We start from the raw sequence: 15,159 nt of genomic DNA, 5'->3' as shown, positions 1-15,159 counted from the left end.
AAGTGTATTATGAACATTTAATCCTATCTATAACTATGAATTCTGAATCGGATATGAATTTAAATTTTTAATCTTGACTGTTCTCGTCTTTGGCCTATTTAAGTTAAACTGTAAAGTGATATGTATTAACAATGTTTAGTAACGTTATATTCGGCATTAAAATTTTTTTATACTTATTTTATAATTCAACTGTAAAGGAACTATTATCGTTGAATGAGAGTCCGAAAACTAGCACGATGGCTAGGAAGAAGTAAAAAAATTAATAATCCAGAAACAAATTTTCGCGCAATTGTTACGATATGTTATTGAATCTTCATGCACTTGCATCTGTATTGCTTCTTTAATTAGATTTATCTTCTTTGGATTACGCTGTTATACCGAATAACCTTCTTCATTTTCTTTAGAGAAATTAATTTACTTAGACGTACACAGCGAGATGCGACCCGTATTTTTCGCTCGCGCTCGCCGTTGTATCATCGTGAAGAATCTTGATCGTAAAACACGAAGACGTTCGACGATGTCTCTCTCGGCGTCCGTTTTACTTCAGCGTGCGCGCGACAATGAGAAAACGTTCGTTTATCTCTGAATCCTGATTTTGATCTTGGAATTGTACCAGCGACATTTTTATTGTTTTACCGCTTGCTACTTTTTCTTTTTTTTTCTCGTTTAAATGCATCGCGGGAAGACATTCGTACTTTCTTTTCTTTGTTCGACTTTCTCTTCAATTTCTTTTCGTTTTTAGACATCTCAAAGTGGTCCCTGCCCCTTACTACCGCCATTTTCCCTCTTACTTATTCGTTCTTAATTTCTTATCTCACTGAAGAAGACGCAAAAGATAAAAGGGGAAGTACGTTCAAATCTCTCGTCTCGAGACTCACGTGAATGATTGATTGATTGATTGATTGATTGATTGATTGATTGATTGATTGATTGATTGATCAACCGAACGATCGCCGTTTTACGCTTCGTGAATCGTAATATACCTTTCGGGAGCGTGTTTCGGGTGAGGAAGAAGCAGCAGCAGCAGCTCCCCCGCCGCGAAGAAGGACGTTCTCTTTTTTCTCTGTCTTGTACTGCCTCGAGTCATCTGTGGTGTACAGCAGGCTGTATTATAATAAATTATTGTGGTTTCTTGTAATATTAACATTCCTAGATCCTAGCGTGTACAGATTCTAATGATCGTTCACGGGATTGTAGAGAGGGAACTGTGCAGAAAGAGGAGCCGAAGGAAAAGGAAAAAGAACGAAAGAAAGAAAGAGGAAAGAGAAAACAGAAAAATATAAGTAGGCCAGACATCACTGGTTTCTTCTTATGTCTGTACTTTGGAAGGAAAGAAACCAATGTCCATTTCTTTAATCTTCAATTACGCAAGTCTTACAATTTGCAAATGTTTTAAACTGACGTATACTTTGTTAATTACATTGGTTAATTAATATCTGAATGATTGCAAAATGATATTAAGCTCTCCGAGCTTTTGGATTTGAGATATTTGCAAGTTCCGAGACTTTACTTTTTCTATTAAATTACTCTTCGTGTCCCTCCCCGTCCGTGTTCTCTTCCCTTCTCTTCCTTTCCCTTTTCCGAAAACACATTAACTCGTCGGCGTAAAATATTATTCTGACGATTGATTGCGAGCAGGACGAAAAGAGAAAAAGAAAAAAAGAAGCAGTTTTCTAGAGGGAGATTTAAAGGACGCGAAGGAAACCGACTGTAAAATATCAAATTGTAATATTTTAATACTGATTTGCAGATGTGCATAATTTTAACATACATAGCCAATTATGCGAAAGAGCGAAATGTAACTGATAACATTGATGAGATTTTGTGAGATATCGCGGATAATCATCCGTTCGATAGAGAGAAAGATGATTGAGTATAGAAGAGAAACAGAAAGGGAGAGAAAGAAGAGATAAAAAAATGAAAGGAATGGAAGAAATGGAATATATTCGAAAAGATCATGACATGAATTTCCTGTGTTACTACTAGGGGAATTACGATAGTTATACACGAGAAGAAATGTTTGTTTTGTATATCTCTTAGGGATAAATAAACTTTTCAAAAAATATATCTTTTTTTGCACTGTTTTCTTACTAATGCATTTCTTCCTAACATCTGTCCTTTTTTCTATCACTGCAACCGACTCTGATATTTCTCCCTTTAATATTGCATTTCTTCATATTCTTTCTTTTATTACTCCATCTTTTTCACGTTCTTTTTACATCAGCGCATTAAATTTTCTGCCATGACCTAACTCACCAATAAATCCCTGAAAAAATTTACATACAGAGTGGCCCATCTTAATCTATCCAGTCGAATATTTTGAAAAATGAGACCAGTAGACAAAAATGTTGCAGACAAAAGTTGTATAGTTTTAAGGAGGATATAAGACGGTGGCAATGATTTGACCTTGAATAATCTGTTGAATGTGACGTGAAGGTCACCTTCAATTTTTTTAATTGAACTCCCTATTTCTTATTGCATATTCTTATACCTTACGTTGAGAGTTTTCCAAAACACTATAATAAAGTATTTTTTCATTAACAGTTTTTTGGGATATTTTATATTTTGTCATGACATTTTTAACATAGAAGCAAGGAAACTTACATTAAAAATGTCATAACAAAATGTAAAATATCTCAGAAAATTGTTAATAAAAAAATATTTTATTATAGCGTTTTGGAAAGCTCTTGATGTAAGTTACAAGAATATGCAATAAAAAATAGGGGGTTCCATTCAAAAAATTGAAAGTGACCTTCACCTTTAAACGACTATTCAAGATCAAATCACTATTACCATCTTATGTTCCCCTTAAAATCATGCAACTTTTGTCTGAAATATTTTTGTCTGCTAGTCTGTTTTTAAAATATTCGGCTGGCTGAATTAAAATGGACCACTTTGTATATATTAAAATAGTACAGTATGTAATAATAGAGAAATCACAGAACCATAATATATAACTCAAAATAACACAATATCACAAAATTATTTCTTCATTAAAATTATTTCACAGATACCGATATATATTTAAATTATCTTATTCTATTCATTTATTCTAATCTTTAATTGATTTAAACAAATGTATAATATATACTCAGTAAGTAAGGAACATGAAATTAATGTTTAGAAATGTTGATTTTACGTGAATTTTTGAACGTTTCTTGAATAACATTATATATACATTTAAAAATTATTATTTTGCAATATGATTTTTCTATATGTTGTTAAAACATTTTATAAAACATTATAGCAAATATTTTTTAAATATTATTTTAACATTTATTTGATGTTAATACAACAGTTAAAAAATGTTTATAATTTGATATTAGATTTGCAACATTATAACATTCTCATTTAAACATTACTGAAACTTTGAAATTATACTCAGAGTAAACACGTTTATATAAAGTGAAGAATTGGTGTAGTGTTAAAGGGTGCGGTCCACTATCCTACTGCTTTGAAATGCTCTAGACGCTACGCTCCGAATAAACTCAGAAAACCGTTGCGTTAACGCTACGAATCTTATAGATGTTATGCAAATGGACCACTTGTAATGTATTATCTCCATAATATAGCATCAGAATTTCATTGAAATAAAATGGAATTGGATATACCAATAATAATGAGTGTTTTCGATAATTTTTTCAATATGCCTTATTTTATACATGAGGATGATGTAGAAGTAATAATTGTATATATACAATTTCAAGGCCAAATAGAAACAAATCGAAATAATATCCCAAAAATTAAGGGTTATGTTGAACAAATAATTCCGTCATTTAGCGCAATGGAATTAAAAAATCATTTCAGGTAAAATTTATACTATTTACATATTGTGTATGAAAAAAAAATGTTTCTAAATTTTTACACACATGCATGATAAATAAATATTCAATCATATTTCATTGTTTTATTATTTTATTTATTATATTTTTTTAGAATGTTACCACAGACATTCGAATTCATTTTAGAGCAGATTGCAAATCAATTACAACGATTTATAAATGGCAATGAAATGATATCTCCAGAAAAGCAGTTTTTAATTGCTTTGTAGCGTATGGCAACGCCAGATTCATATAGGTATGAATTATGATCACGTATAATGTTAATAAATAAAAAAATTATAATACTACTAAGTTAAATCGTAATATTCCTTTAGATCAATTCATACTAGATTTGGTGTTGGAAAAGGTACATCTGTTAGAGCAGTACAGAGGGTTAGGCAAGCATTGTGTAATCTTGCTTCAAAATTTATTCAATAGCTAACAAGAGAAAAAATGGAAAAAATTAAAGAAGGTTTTTCTCGTATTGGTGCTTTTCCAAGAGTTATTGGAGCAATTGATGGCACCCACATAAATATACCAGCTCCTAATAAGCATGCAGAAGCTTACGTTAATAGGAAAGGACATCAATTCAAGCTCAAGTTCGTTCTTTTTTTTCATTTCTGTTAATAAAATATAAAGTATAACTTTTTTTAAGTTTATTTACATATTTCTGTATTTTTTTTGGATATAGGTAGTCTGTGATCATACGTATCTATTTACACATGTGTACGTTGGAAACGTAGGATCCGTACACGATGCTCGGATATTTAGATTGTCAGCTGTACAAGACTACATTTCAGATGCATCAAAGTTTCCCAGTGACTGTCACTTGATAGAAGATGCTGCTTATCCCCTGTTAAAACAGTTAATGGTGCCATATGTAGATAATGGCCATCTGATATATCGTCAGAAGAATTACAATTTCTGCCTTTCATCTTGTCGCATGGGTGTTGAAAGAGCTATTGGCTTGTTAAAAGGACGTTGAAGAAGCCTCCTTCATCATTTGGCCATGGGATGTGTGGAACGTATTTCCTATCATTTTTTAGCGTGTTGTGTGTTACATATGTTTAATGAAAAAAAACGAAATAGAAGCAGTTATCGTAAATACAGACATAGCACACCCTTAACCACAAATACAAGATATAGAGCAAAACAGAGGTGAAGCAGAAGCTAAACGAGATTTTGTGTGCTCTATATTTCGTATGAGAGAAGTATGAAAAAAACTGTGATATATTCGTATTTTTTATTTGATTAAAATTTAAATAAATATAATCAATAAGTATTACATATGTTATTTTATCAATAAAAGTTACATTATAAGATCACAGTCCTGAGTTTTATTTTTAATAAACGACTAACGTGCAAAGAAATATATTTTCTGTATGAAATACCTTTAAATGTTGCATCAAATGAGATAACATTTGGTATAACAAAAAAATTATATTGATGAAAAAATACTTAGACATTAGACGCACAGAACATTCTAATAGTTGCAAACTCAAAAATAATTTGTAACATAAAAACATGTAGCAGTAAATAACACTAACACAATTAGGAACTCTATTATATAAAATTTACGAGTAATTCTTCATTACATGAACATCACAATATTTAATAACAATTTTTCACGTTAACACTTTAATATAGCGCAAATATTACTAAATGTTAAAAAATATTAATATATATTTTTCTTGTTTATTGTTATTATATTTGTGCTATATTATTACGTTAACTCTTGAAATATTGTAATTAGAAAAAATAATACTGTCTTTATTGTACATTAATACTAAAAACTTTGGCTTTTTGTTAAAAAGAAAAAAATTAGTAATTGCACTTGCTGTAGAATTTACATTACAATTATGCAAAAAAAATATAGTAACAGTAATAAAAATTATAATAGTATTAATAAAAATAATAGATAATAATTAACAAAACTAATATTAATTATTAAGTTATTAATTTCTAATAATATTTACACATTATGTTTATTTTTTGTTAGCAATATTTTCCAAAATATTTAATAAGCGTTCTTATCTTGCCTCAGTACCTTTGTAAAATTTTTTCTTTCTTCTTGATTTTCTTGTGCAATTATAATAAGTTTTTCCAACGCAGTTTTTTCCATTACTCTCTTACCTAAATAAAAAATAACAATATAAGAAATTTATTACAATGCATGATGAAAAATAATAAAATACTCCAGACAGCTACACTTGCGAAAGCAGATTTTACACAGTGTATACTATAAACTCTGTCAGCAACATGTTAGCAGAAATACAGTCTGTAAAGTAAGAGCGTGTATGGCATAAATGGCAGTTGGCTTCAAATATCGTCCTAGTTATTTTAGCCGTATTGTGAGGCATATCTCAAGCACAAGCTTCGAGGAAAAAGAGTGTGCACTTTGAAGCAGCTGACACGACAAATTAGTCTCATTTGGAGGTCTTTACCAAACGAATACGCAGTCAACTTAGTGGAAAGTATGCCTCGGAGATGCCAGGCAATTATCAATGCCGGTGGTGACTGGACTCATTATTAATGGTATAGCGTTTTTCTTCTCATGGAGTACAACAAATTCATGTACTTAAAAATCATAAAAAATAAATTTTTCTACACATTAACCCGTACATGCTCTTACTTTACAATACTTTACTGTACAATAGGATTTTATGACAAAGTCTGTTTCAATATACATAAATAGAACATATAATAGATCCTGCTTGCTTTCTGCTGTTAATCTGCTGTCAAATTCTGTCAGCAGGTTGTCAATAAAATAACAACATATTGTAAAGATAGGTGACCATGGAACTGTTAATAGAACCAGTTTAAATCTGTCATCAAACTGCTGACAGATTACTTACTACGACTTTTATTAATTCTTAGATTATTAATAATTATCACTTACGTTTTCGAAGTCTTTCACAAACAATTTGAGATGATGAAAGTAGAGGTAGCAAAATATTGCCACTATTGTCATTGCAAACAGAGGTACTAGGAGATGGTATGTATTTTGCAGAATCTAGCGTTACAATAATTGGACTTATCCATGGCTTATGACCAAACATTTCATCCATAATCTGCAAAACAATAAAATGCACTTCAGTTCTTTCACTTCATTTCTATTCTAAATCTGATACTAAATCTAAATATTGAAGATACACACATCTAAATAGGACCAAGTACATCTATGGTTACCACTCTTTGCGTTGTGGTCTTTATTTTGTAGGTTTTTTTAACCCATTCAATTTACTTTTGCACTGTAACCCTATGATATCGTATGATGCTTTTCTCAATTTTTCAGAGATTATTTGCCAAAATCTTTTTACCGATACTTTCCCACTGTTCAATAAATCTTCTTGTTCTTTGTATGTTGCTAAGAGTAATCTAATAGCTCCATCTACCCATCTAAAACCATCTGAAAGTAAACGTTATACATAATCTATTGGAATTCATTGAAATTTTACTTGTTAAAATGGATATAAGGACAAAGCATATACCATTGTATGCTTCATTAGTATTGGATGCTTCTTTTTTTCTTCATCCACTGTATTACTTTCTTTGTATCATATTTTGCGTTTTTACTTTTTCAAGTAATTGTGTGCAATATATTAAATCTGAGAAAAGAGAAAAGATTTATGCACACCGATAAATTACAAAAATAGTTTTCTAACCTAAACTTTTTATACACATTTAAAAATGTACAGAATAACTACGGAACATATACCTGTTAAAGCATAAGAATATTCTTCTTCACTTAAATTTAATATGTAACACACATTTGTTTCATCGTCTATTATTTGCAATTGCGGCATCTTGGCAACCATATTTTTCATTACGCACCACGCAACGCTCTTCACTAATTGATATTTCCCGCCAAATATAAGAAATGTTACCGCTAACCCACTTCTTGAGGTGAGGCGTTTGAAGCGCGATGAGAGCGAAAATAATTACGTATTTGATGACGTCATGAAGGTTATTGTAGCTTTTCAAAACACAAAGTAGATCGGCCGTAGCGCTACATAGCATTTTAGAGCGTTAGGTGGACAGAATGATTGACTTGTAATCCAGAGCCCTTTCGGATGTCGAAGTTCAGTCCCACCAGTACCAAGTGTGAGTTTTTCAAATGTGACGTGACATGGTATCAATAAAGTAAACTAAGTTTCAAGTAAAACCAGCATAACAACTTTAGGAATCGTTTCTACTAGAAAAAGAGCAATAATTAGTTTTTAATTTTTGTACTGAGAAATTACCAAAATGTTAACAAAATTATTAGCACAACATTACTTATAACAACTTTACATTTGTGAATTCAACATTACTGAAACCTCCAAATCGGGGTCAAAGTTTGTTCATAATTATGATATTGCATACAACGTTAGATACGACATATTATGTTACATGTTACTGAATATCGTTATAATAACGTTGTAATAATGACTTTTTGCTTACTGGATATAAATATAAATATAATTTTTTCTATTTCCATTTACTAAAGGAAAGTTGGAAGAAAATGAAATAATTATATATAAGTAGTACATGTAGCACAATATGTCTAGAAATCTTTCTGGATGCGTTCAAAATGTTTTAAGATATTTTAGAACATCTTAGACATGTCTAAAATAATCCTGGAATATTTTGTTCTGCATGGATATATAAAATATATGATTCCTAATTTTCATAGAAAGTATAATAAAAATTCAATGATATATATATAAATATTAGTTTATTTTTTGCCATTGATACATACAAACTACAAATATTTACCCACCAAATTTTAATTATAATTAATGTGCAAAGGTTGATACAATATTTTTAGTATGTAATAATTATGAGTTTTAACTGTATAGATACATATATATTTGAAAATTGTAATAATATTGTTATAATTCGTTATAATATCGTTATAATCATAATTTTAACATTATGATATACTTGAATAGTACTAGCTTTTAACGCCGAAAAATAGAAAAATGTGAAAGGGGTTACGCTCGATCAAATTTTCATTATATGAGAACATTGGGTTTATATTTAATAAAGGATGCACGGGTATGATTACATATTTAGTATAATATTATCTTAATTTTATGTGAATCGCAAGGCGTAAATTTAAAACCGTTTTAGTAAGAGAATATTGCAAGATTTTCTATATTTTAAATTCATTGGCTGGACATATTTCAAATCGATGAGCCATTTGCCGATAGCCATAAACCATGAGTATCAACGTAGAAAGAAGATCGACAAAAAATATTAAACTTGTTCTTTCTCGCTGTACTTTTAGCACTTTATCGCAATTTTTTTCTCTCTTTTTCTTTCGCTAAATCTTATAGAGGATTCACACTGCGTCCGATATCCGATGTATGACGTCCGACATCCAATAGGAGAACAGCTTTCTAATAGAGAATTCAATTCTCCATTGGAAAGCTGTTCTCCTATTGGATGGCGGACGTCGTACATCGGACATTGGACGCATTGTGAATCCTCCATCAGGCCTGGTATACAATATGTGTTGTAAGCTGTAAGCCGTAAGGCCCGATCTACAATAAGAAGTTAGCCCGTCTACATTACATGAAGTAAGCCTAAATTAAGAAGTAAAGCCAGCGACACACGATGCTTGTTTTCATGCTGGATTGCTTGCTGGATGAAAATATCGCGTTGTGATTCGTATATTTTCGAAGATGGATGAAAATGCACCAATCAGAACGCAGTATTTTCATCCAGCAAGCAATCCAGCACGAAAACAAGCATCGTATGCCGTTGGTTTTAGAGCAGCGTAAGAAACTAGAGTAAAGGTGCCAATACATGGGAGCGTCGAGCGTCGAGCGTCAAAGCGTCCAATCAATCAAAGTTCCTTGTTTTTATCCGTGAAATAAGAATGAAAAACTGATTGGTTGAACGCTTTGACGCTCGACGCTCGACGCTCCCATGTATTGGCACCTTAAGGGAGTAAAGCTAAGATTCCATGCATGCGGTGAGCTCCGGCAAACGGCTGCGGTGACCAATCAGAAGACAGACGCATGCCGGAGCTTGCCGCAACCGGACTTGCGCCTCCCTCCTGATTGGTCATCGCAGCATTTGCCGCAGCTCACCGCATGCATGGAGTCTTAGCTTAAGTGAAATAAATTATTTCCATTTCGGCTTACTTCTTATTCCTGCTTTTCTTACGCTCGGCCAATCAGAGCACAAGAGGAAAATTATGTACGAGATTTGAGTTTGCGGGAGCGTGAACTACATTGATGCAATATGAAAATATAGATTACATTAATAAAATATTTTCAGTATTAATAAAATAAAGAATTTAATATAATGATGAATTATGAAGACGAGATGTTGGATAGTGCTTTTGACGATGATAATTATGGTAATGCATTAGAATCAGAAACTCAAATCCTGGTATGGAAGACGTTAATTAATTTAATGCAACCAAATTTAATCTTGTACCAGAAGAAACACAAAGAATACAATAACAAAAGCATGAAGATGCAAATATGGAAAAATATTGGTGCATCCTTGACACCGCCAATGACTGGTAAGTGAATAAGTGAGGTTAGATATTTTGGATAAGAGATTTCTTTTTCAATACTATATACTGTGTATTTGCAGGAATTGATGCAGAAAAAACATTTTATCGTTTACGTCAAAAATTCGGAAAAGAGCGCCGGAAAGTCATACAGTCGCAGGCAAGATCCGGCACAGGGGCAAATCATGTGCCATATAATCTAATTGGACATTATACAAAGACTAATGTTTCTGGCTGATCATATTCAACCTAGACAGTAATTAAATTATTATATAAATGATAACTATAACATTTATTCTTGCATTTTTGCATTTGTTTTACAATAAATTTGAAAGATCCATTTTACATAAGTTTTATGTTTAAGATGAATTATATTTGTGCAGGACATCATCAAATTTCCAGCCTATTCTAAAGCGCAAGAAAGCTATAGCTTCGCAACTGTTGCATTTTAGCAGCTCACAACTTGCCAGCTCACAGCATTCCAGTTTACAATGTGCCACACCGACACCTGCAATATATCCATCCATATGTATCCCGCCAATAACTTCTGAAGAAAACACAGATGTAATATGAAACTGACTTGTGCGAATCTTTAGGTATAAAAATAATTAAATAATTGTAAAATATTGCACATGATTAACTTTTTTTTATTAATTATAATGACCTTTATTAATTATAATAAGCCTTTGATAGTTCGTTATTATAGAATATCGATCATTATACTAATAATTTTTATTGCTGCAGATTCAGAATTTTTCGCTGAAAATGAGAAAGCATCTGTCGTGGATTTCATGGAGTCGTCTTCTTCAGTGTCACTTTCTAACTCATCAATTTCACAAGGTATTGCATCCACAAGCATGCAAAAAACCATAGTTTCTGCTATCATACCGCAAAGACTGACACCACTGGCAGATAGTACTAAAAAGAGAAAGCGACAGACAAGTGATGAAGTGGATGCAGCAATACTAGAATCATCCAAAAGCATCTCTTCCTTGGTCAACTCATTAGAAATTGCACTGAAAAAAAATATTACGTCAACAGCATTACAATCTGCAAAATCAGAATTATCTACTGCAATAGAAAACATGGAGTGGTATAACCTTAGGATTGAGCAAAGTTCATGAAGAACATCAAATGGATTGTTTTATATCGATCCTTGCTTGCATTAATGACTTTATAAAGAGATGAAACTTTTATGAATTTTTTAATATGCATAAGATTTTTTGACTATTTTTCTTTCCATAAATGACTTGATTGCTTTTGTTTCTATAGATTTATAAAAAAATATGTTAACTTGTTTGTTTTTGAATTTATTTGAATTTATTTACTATAAAATGTTTTTATTTTACTTTCAGAACATGTTTTGACCAAATAAAATTTTTGTTTTCTTAGATTACATTTTTATTAGAAATATTAAAAAATGTTATTAATATAGAAATATTAAGAATTATATAATGTTAAACAAAATAAATTATAATGAATAAATTATAATAAACAAATTATTTTCTCTTTTCCCATTTATATCTCTACTATAAATTTTATTTTTTCATAAAAATGTTATAAATATCAATTTTAATAAATAAAAACATTTAAATGAAACATACAATTCTATATTTAACATATTTTTATATGGATGTATGGTTTAAATGAATTTTTTGCCTTCGCTACATTTGTTAACAATATATATATAAAAATGAATCAAACTTTAAATTTCCATAATTTATATTATCAGAAAAGTAACATAGAATACATCAACGTACATTAATTAATCACTGCAAAGAGTTATTAAGTTTACAGTTTTGTCTTTATGTAACTTTAATTTTTATATTAACTAAAAAATTAACTTAATATATGCATAATATATAACAATTAACTAAATATATAAATAATACAAATATTTATATAATCTATGTATAGATGTAATACTTTTATTCATCTGACAGATTTATTAAATTTTTATGGAGCGCCCTTTTATATTGCCATAGTACCTGTTCCTGACCAATTTCGGAGGTAAAGTATTGCATTAGGTAATTTCTCGTGCTGTGTGCAACACGTATACTTCTGTTTGCTCCTGTTCTGCCTAGACGATAAAAAATTGTTTCATTGACTTGTGCTCTCCATGTTCCTCTTTCAACTTCTCCATTATGGTGTTGAATATCTACAAATCCCTGAGGACAATATTGAGGACGTCCACAGGTCATCATAAAATTATGTAGACAGACTAAGGCTTTTATAATTAGTTCTGCATTTGTTGGAAAACAGCTTATGCAGGACCTTAAAATTTACCATTTTGCTACCATGATGCCAAACGTGTTTTCAATAACTCTTCTCGCTCTACATAATCGATAGTTGAAAACACATTCATTATTAGACAGATTAATGTTTCTTCTTGGAAATGGCCTCATCATATATGTTGAAAGTGGAAACGCTTCATCTGCGACAAAAACATATGGGAACATCTGCATCAGGGAGCGGAATAAGTAGTAGCAAATCAGCTGTTCCTTCTTTGAGATCTCGCATGAAATTTGTATTCCTCCAGATACTACCATCACTCAATGAACCTATAAACAGAAACATGACGTGCATTTCTACATGCAATATAACTATATATTTAGATTATGAAATATACTGCTATGATTACATACCGTACTGCCCAATATCCACCCATGTAAACTTATATTCTCCATCGCAAGCAGCCATAAGTACCATGCTAAAATATCCTTTATAATTATAAAATTGAGATCCTGACATAGGAGGGGCTTTAATGCATATGTGTTTCCCATCAATGGCACCGATGCAATTAGGGAACTGCCATTTATCTATGAATCCCTGTGCCACTCTATTCCATGAATTTTTATCCAAAGTTGGGAGAAAAATTGGTTGTAATGCTTCCCAAATTGCTTGGCAGGTCTTAGGGATTATCATGTACACTGTTGATCTCCCTATGCGAAACTCAGTATGTTTACTTAAAATAGAGTCTCCTAGAGCCAGATATCTGCAGGAACAACATAATGGTGTTATACACACACACACATACACGCACGCACACACACGCACACACACACACGCACACACACACACACACAATAAAATTATTTCAGATTCTACTTACAAGAGTGTCACCTATAAACGCAGTTTAGGACACAATGGAGTCCTCCTGCTTCGCTTTAGTAATTTATCTTGCACTTGATTAAGTAGCCAATTAAAATGCTCTGGCCACATGCGAAAATTTTGAAAAAATACCTCGTGGTCTTGCGTCTCCATTTCTCTTACAAGATTTGTCTGATAACCTTATTGAACTTTAAGTTTATTTATGGGACGAATCCACCATCTCCTTCTTTTACGATGTTCTCGTCTTTCTTTTCGTCGTTTCCATTTTAATATTAATTGATGGTGCCATGTAATGACGGAAATACTTGCTAAAATTAATTCATTAAACTCCATTTCACAAATAACCTCTTTATTCACTGAGGTTTGTTTCGATAGAGGTATCGGTTACAAAAGCACAATCCAGCGTCTTCGTAATTTTTCGTATTATTTAGCTAAATTCTTTATTTATTATCAATACTAAAAATTATTTTATGAATATATACTTTATAAATTAAATGAACGCAGTTCACACTCCCGCAAAATTATTCGACTCTCGCACACTCGAAAAGACTTCGATTACCTACACGATTGGACACAACCAACCGGTGCAAAGCTTTATGTGATGAATTTTAGATCCAACCAATCATTACTCTGTGTCCTGTATACAATCATGATGTGTCCAACCGGACCACCCGCAAAGTCGATATAATTTTCCTCCTGCGTTCTGATTGGCTTATCCTTTCTATTGCATCGTATTGTAGACAAGACTAGCGTAAGCATCTTTACGCCAAAATCGTTACTTCTACTCCTACTCCTTACTTCATCTATTCTAGATCGGGCCTAATACCTCGTCTACAATAGAAGTCGTAGAGTCGTAAGTCGTAGAAATTGACCAATTATAGTCCGGTAAGAGAAAAATAATCGACCGCGATTGGTCAATTTATACGACTTACGACTCTACGACTTCTATTGTAGACGAGGTATTAACGGCTTACACGTACGACACGTATTGCAGATCAGGGGTTAATTAATCTTATTCGTTTGACATCTGAGCGCTACATACAAGGAATCACATAATATAACAAGAAGAGCAGAATTCATGTTCGGTCGCGGACATAATAGTAAGTGCCCGTTTTTTTTGCAACTTTCGGAACGCATTCCGACTCGAGAAGAATAAAGCCCTAAACACAATGCCAGGCAGCAGGCAATAAGAATAAAAATAGACCAATCACAATCGACTATTATAAGAATAATCTATTGTGATTAGTCTATTTTTATTCTTATTGCCTGTTGTCTGGCATTGTGTTTAGGGCTTAAGAGTCACTGCTTCGTCGAAATATCCAGATTTTTACTGAACACTAACCAATCGTTGTGAACTTCCCCCTATGACTTAATATAACGTGTGAGTGGCGTTCGAACATCTATTGTATGCACAGAGCCATCTATTGAAGAAGAAGAAGAATGAGAGTCACTGCTTCGCCTACGGAGCATGCCTGCGTAGTGACTCACAACGAAAGGCGAGAAATGAAATATACGCAGTGGGACATATTTGGTCTGTTCTTTGTAGCTGCACTGTTGAACTGGTGCAATAAGTTAAAGTGAGACAAATATATTATAATATATTATTTCATTATATTTTTCTACTTTCTTCTTCTCAAGAAATATTTTGACACCACACTGTATCTACAATATAAAACATAATATATATTATAGATATTTACCTTTCCACCCAGGCGT

General features: G+C 31.9%; 3 long non-coding RNA genes and 1 pseudogene across 3 annotated transcripts; 2 read left to right on the top strand and 2 right to left on the bottom strand.

Annotated features, from left to right (window-relative positions):
• The first annotated feature begins 3,641 nt into the window (after nucleotides 1-3,641).
• On the top strand, nucleotides 3,642-5,050 carry LOC109504590 (uncharacterized). The gene is made up of 4 exons (XR_003113728.1): nucleotides 3,642-3,807; nucleotides 3,937-4,077; nucleotides 4,157-4,420; nucleotides 4,513-5,050. It is a non-coding gene; the product is annotated as an uncharacterized LOC109504590 (long non-coding RNA).
• Nucleotides 5,051-6,984: 1,934 nt separating this feature from the next.
• LOC105191034 (uncharacterized) lies at nucleotides 6,985-7,945 on the bottom strand. The gene is made up of 3 exons (XR_002163103.2): nucleotides 7,540-7,945; nucleotides 7,313-7,429; nucleotides 6,985-7,230 (listed from the first exon to the last, which is right to left on the bottom strand). It is a non-coding gene; the product is annotated as an uncharacterized LOC105191034 (long non-coding RNA).
• A 2,149-nt stretch (nucleotides 7,946-10,094) lies between these two features.
• Nucleotides 10,095-11,595, top strand: LOC105191032 (uncharacterized). Its single transcript, XR_003113747.1, has 4 exons — nucleotides 10,095-10,341; nucleotides 10,416-10,588; nucleotides 10,716-10,928; nucleotides 11,077-11,595. It is a non-coding gene; the product is annotated as an uncharacterized LOC105191032 (long non-coding RNA).
• A 647-nt stretch (nucleotides 11,596-12,242) lies between these two features.
• On the bottom strand, nucleotides 12,243-13,411 carry LOC105191031 (uncharacterized; annotated as a pseudogene).
• Between the last annotated feature and the right edge of the window lie 1,748 nt (nucleotides 13,412-15,159).

The sequence above is a fragment of the Harpegnathos saltator genome, unplaced genomic scaffold (genome assembly GCF_003227715.2).
Source record: "Harpegnathos saltator strain DR-91 unplaced genomic scaffold, Hsal_v8.6 scaffold59, whole genome shotgun sequence".
Lineage (NCBI taxonomy): Eukaryota > Metazoa > Arthropoda > Insecta > Hymenoptera > Formicidae > Harpegnathos > Harpegnathos saltator.
Note: the sequence above shows the minus strand (reverse complement) of the source record. Positions and strands in the feature narration are given on the sequence as shown.